Here is a 6,048-nt window from a genome sequence, read left to right on the forward strand (position 1 = left end):
TTGTTAGCTATTTGTATTTTACTTTTGAAATTTCTTAAAAAAATAATATCCGTAACCGAAATTATCCGGAACTCACGGATAATCCGAAATAATTTCATATCCGCATCCGTAACCGTATCCAGTATAATAATCATTCCTATATCAGAAACATATCCGTATCCGAATTTTTATATCCCTAACATCCCTAATCGACGCAACGGCTCAGGACGGGATAGTCCCGCTTTCGATTTCAATCATTTTATAATAACAGTGTTACATAATCAGGATTATTTAAATATGTGGACCTTATGTTATTAACAACTCAATTGTAACCTACCATTTTGCAGTTATGTGCGGGTCATTTATTTATTTGCTTTGAATATGTTATGTTTTTTTCAGAAATACATATTTCCATGTACAATTTGCATGCAATACAATATACATATACAATACAATACAAATACAATTTGTATGCTCAAGATGTACCATCTTGAGCATGCAAATTTAGATCAAATTTAATATTGAATGCAGAAACTTATCAATAATGAGTTTGAATCCAATTATTCAATACAAATAAATCAATAATGACTGTTGCCTATATACATGGACAGCGTCCTGTAATGGTTATCAGCAATTAAATTTAATCCAATTGTTTGACCAAAAAAAAATTTTGTTTCATTATTGAAATAGAAAATAGGATAACGGTACACCTGATGGTAAGTGGTAACCGTTGCCTATATACATGGACAGCGTCCTATAATGGCACGCGTTGGCATTCCAGAAGATTAAGAACTAAGATCTTAAACTATTGAACTTTGTAATTAAAAACTATTGTATATATGCTACCTAACTCATACATATCTTGGTATAGGGACCACATGATTGTTTACCATTTTTTATATTATAGGGTATAAAAACTTAATTTAATATAAATTATATATCGCTGTAATAAGTATAGTTAAAAAATCCAGAAACAGATATAACAGTAATTCGTATTAATTTTATTTTACCAGTATAGGGATTGTTTATATTATATTTGATTTTTTTATATTATAAGATATAAAAACTAAATTTATATGAGATATTTCGTTTCGGCTATAACCACATAGGTTCTTTGGGATAACTTTCACTATATATGTGTATTGAGTATATACAGTAGTAATTGATTGGATAACACTTTTTATTTTTATTACATAGCACACTCAATTTAACAACCATAGACAGCACCAAAAATCAGAGAGTAAAAAAAACATTACAGTGTTGACATCCACAATTTGATAATATTGCCAACATATTATATATATATATATTGTTAAATCCAGGATTTTTTAAATATATATATATATAAACATTCTCGCTGTCGCTGTCACTGTCTGTCCCTATGTATGCTTAAATCTTTTATAACTACGAAACGGATTTTGAAGCGGTTTTTTAATAGATTCTAGAGGAATACATAGGGACAGACAGTGACAGCGACTTTGTTTTATACTATGTAATGATACATAAAAACGGTGCGAATGGTGCTATATCTACTCCAAATTATAATTAGAAATGTATTAATATGAAATCTGATATTATATTATTATTTTAATTTAAAGTAATTGTAATGACTATTAATTATGAAGTTAGAGTTATCTATAGATATCTAATATATCTACAGATAGATAGACAAATATTAGACAAAGATTATTAACATGTGTATCTCTAAACTGACCACTAAATCTAAAGTTATTGTATTTTATGTGTTCTAGAAATTAGGAATTTAACTCAAAGCAAACAGATACTACGTCATTGTGTAAAACATGTATATGGGATTTTGTTTCCTATAAGACATGGAATAACTATGGGATATAGAAATAGAGTACGCAAGAAATGATATGACCATAAAAAACATACAGCAGAGACTGCGCATTATTACGATTTTGTACATAAAACATTTACTACCCACGGCAAATGATAGCAAAATATAATCAAGTCAATTGCTGTGACCTGTAGAAATTATTTTATACTATTTCTTGCTAAACCGATTCAAATAAAACGCATAAAATATTTTATTTACGATACAATTTTTACTTACGATTATCACAAGACATTAATGAAACAAAACATTAAAAAAAAAACACTAATTGTAATGTTGTATATATATATATATATATATTGACGGCCTCGGTGGTCTAGCGGTCTAGCACACCGCTTTACGACCGATGGTCGCGGGTTCGATTCCTTCCTTGCAAGGCACAAACATTAGTATTCATGAGTATGATTGTTTGTGTTTGTATCGGTCTGGGTGTTTTCTATGTATAATATCTATGTATTTGTATCAGTTATATAGTACCCATAACACTAGCTTTAGCTAGCGTAACTTAGATCTAGATGGCGCTGTGTGAATTGTCCTGAGATTATTATATTATTATATATATATGTGTATATTTCAGCCACTCTTATTGTCATCTGTCCTATATCACGCTCACGCTACTGAGAGTAAGAAATAGGTATAATATTTGTCGCAAATATTTTGTCATAAAGTATCTTATGATGTTAACCAACTTATGATTAGATTCTAAATAGCAATGCCGTACTGTTATGTAGGGTCCTTTAGGTCCCGCCTTAATATCGTGCATTCCAAATTCCAAAAGAATTTTTATGCTTTCTGTTATTTTTTTAATTTGTGTAATATTGATAATTAAATAAATATTGTAACTTGACAAATTGAAAATCTAGTAAAGTATATATGTTATTAAGCAAAATTTGTTAGAATAAAGCAAGAGGGATTTCTAACAGGATACGTTTGCGGCGTCTTATGAAATCTGAACTTAGAGAAATATATCAAAATAGTTTTTTTTATATTAATTAAGTATAATTAGATAGCGAAATATAAAAGAAAGTATTATATTGGAAATTAATGTAACTAGACTATAATGCTCAACACGGAACGCACCTGCGCAGGTTCTATTCCTATTGACGGTAAAATGTTTTTTAAAATGATAAAATTGTATATATTGAATAATAAAATGTTAGATTTTAACTTAGCATTAAATATACTTATATACTCGGCTAGTTTTGTTGTGAATTAGAAAATTGGAAACATGGTCGTCGACAGAAAGTAAGTTTGGGTAAAGAGATTTTGTTGACTATGGTATGTACCATAGACAAAACTCGCCGTGTATAGATGTAACGCACACTAAATAATGCACCAAAATATATTTTTATAAGGTATATATTTATATATATATAATATATATTAGCAATAAGAGAATATAGGATGAGTAGTCTTAACCAAATACTCTATGTAAATGTTGGAATATCAGATTAGTAGATTTTTTTTATACATATATTAGTTTCTACTAATTTAGTAGTTTAATAACTACTAATTTAGTTTGACGTTAGACATGGGCAGAATTGATCAGTCAAAATCAGAAATATTTTACATGATAATGGTTTAATTAACTAAATATCTGTTAATTTTAAGTGTTTTTGAAAAATAACTATTTTAAAGTTTAACAACAGCACATACCGTATTATAGACACATTTTCAAAAACAGTTTACTTTTAACGTGTTTTACATTTATAAATATATATACTATAATATTATATGCGAAAAAACTTTGCTTAATTAAAAAGAAGGGTTGATACTTTAATTAGGATGCTTCATGAAAATTTACAGAATGTACAACAAATAATTATATTGTTTAGGAATCGAACCCGCGACCATGAGACGTAAAGCGGTGTGCTCAACCGCTAGACCACCGAGGTCGTCAAGAAGTGAATTGTATTAAAATTCAATGCAAATTTTATAAATTTATTGTCAATTGATTGATAATCGAGAAAGTATGATATATTATAATGGAAACTGTCTAGAAAGTAATTGCATGTAGGTATTGACAGAAAATAATTATATTTTGCTAAAGTATTTTTTTAATTGTATAACAATGTGATATGACAATAAATTATGAATATTATTACTATCTTTGCTTATGTATTTGTTTTATTTATACCTTACTATTGACGAGCGTGCATGGCAATAGTTGTTCATGCTCGGGATTTTTATTTAATGTTAGACATAGATACCTATATAAATATACATTGTAAATAAACTGGCTTTTTAAAAAAAGTAGTTCAATTTAATTTCTTGCCAGTTCTTATTGGATCTATATACCGAACTGGACGGTAGGGTAAAATTAAAATTATAATGTAAAAAATGTGACGTTCATGAGTGTCTAAAGTGTCCTACATGAATAAATGATTTTTGAATTTGAATTTGTATTTGAAAATTTGAATTGAGAGTCAATTAGGAGAGTGCAGTTAGTGATTCAAATGAAGTCAATAAAAAAAATACCTACCGACCCAACTACTGATTAATAGAATAGAATATTCTAGAATAGAATACAGTAAATTCCTTTATTTTTTGGGACTACCAACTACAACTACCAATCATTGGAAAAACTGTCTCAAAAAAGGCAAGAAACTTGTGCGTTGGTATTTAAAGTGACGGCCCAACGTCACTTTAGCGGGGGAAAGGGGATTGTTAGTAATGTGGACTAATAATCCTATTGCTACCAATGTACCATGTCAGGTTGACCTCCACGCGGTTCCTCCTGGAAACCATCGTGATAAATTCCTGATTAATTTGTCACGATAGGCTAACTGACCTGACCTCATGCTCATCTTATCATCCTTCACTGGTGACCCGCCAGCGTAAACCGTTAGCTCAGGCGGATTCCATTATCATGCCTAAAAAAACGTCACTTTAGCTGTAGTTTTGAAGCTATTAAATACTAACTCCAAGTATATTCTTAGGTATCTTTTTGTATGTTATACCTAACCACAGAATACTAAGCAAACTGTACCTGAGCGCGATTTATAACAAGCCCCCGTTGCCCCATTTAATTGGTTCCGCCGAGTCGAGAACCCTTGACCCGCCGCGTCTCCCTTTGTACTCTCACCCGACGTCATATGCAAAAGTGGGTATTGTACGTGTCGCCTCAACTGACAGCGTTTGCTGAATTTTGGTGAAATCCTATTAAGATCAAACTTTTTGGTTACTTTTTTTTAATGAGATTGGAATATCCGACACAAAATGGAGTGAATTGTGAAATGTCGAGTTCGAAAATAGAAATACAAAACTGAATAAAAAAACGCTTTTGTAAGTAGCGTAACAATGAAATAAAGAAAACAAATCAATAAAAGCACTTACTCGTTTGTGCGAAAAAAAAATTGTTGATCGATGAGACGGCCTCGGTGAATACCATACAATACATAATCATAATAACATTTGCACCGTGCGAGGAATCGAATCCGCGATCATCGAAAATAAAGCTGTGTGCTAAAGCGCTAGACTACGAGGTCATCGTTGTTGTTTACCGAATATATTATATACATAATGTTTATAGTTTTTTTTTTATTAGAAATTAAAACTAGAAACAAGTGTAATGACACTCAATCTGTCTTTAGTACTGTGTATTTGTGTTGCAGTAGTGTAAATAGGTCACAGTTCGGTGTAGTTACTTTCCCAAAGGTAACACAGTTTTTCAGTTTAGATCTGAAGTATGTAGGTAGGCATCATTTTGTAAAAGATTGGATCAAAATATAGTTACCTATAGAGCCTAAGCACACTCTCACTTCGGATGGTCGTTGATTCAATTTTCGTTACAAACATTTAATATTAATTACTATGATTGTTTGTATATAATGTATATTGTTGTTCAGTACAAGTTCTGATTAGTTTACGACTAGTTAACTAAATAAATAACCCTGGACAATTAACACAGCGCCATCTAGTCCCACGGTAAGCAAATCTTGTCTCGTGGGTACTTGACAACTGATATAAATACTAACATTTTTTTTATACATACATACTATACATAGAGAACACCCAGACCGATAGAAATAATCATACTAATGAATACAAATGTTTGCGCCGTGCGAGGAATCAAACCCGCGACCAGCGGTCGTAAAGCGGCGTGCTTAACCGCTAGACCACGAGGCCGTCGTTGTTTACCAAATATCTATGTAATGTTTATGGTTTTTTATCAAAATACTAGCTACTCACCCCGGCTTCGCCCGTGTATA

Source organism: Achroia grisella, unplaced genomic scaffold (assembly GCF_030625045.1).
Source record: "Achroia grisella isolate CSIRO2021 unplaced genomic scaffold, CSIRO_AGI_Agris_v1 utg241, whole genome shotgun sequence".
In the NCBI taxonomy this organism is placed as follows: Eukaryota; Metazoa; Arthropoda; class Insecta; order Lepidoptera; family Pyralidae; genus Achroia; species Achroia grisella.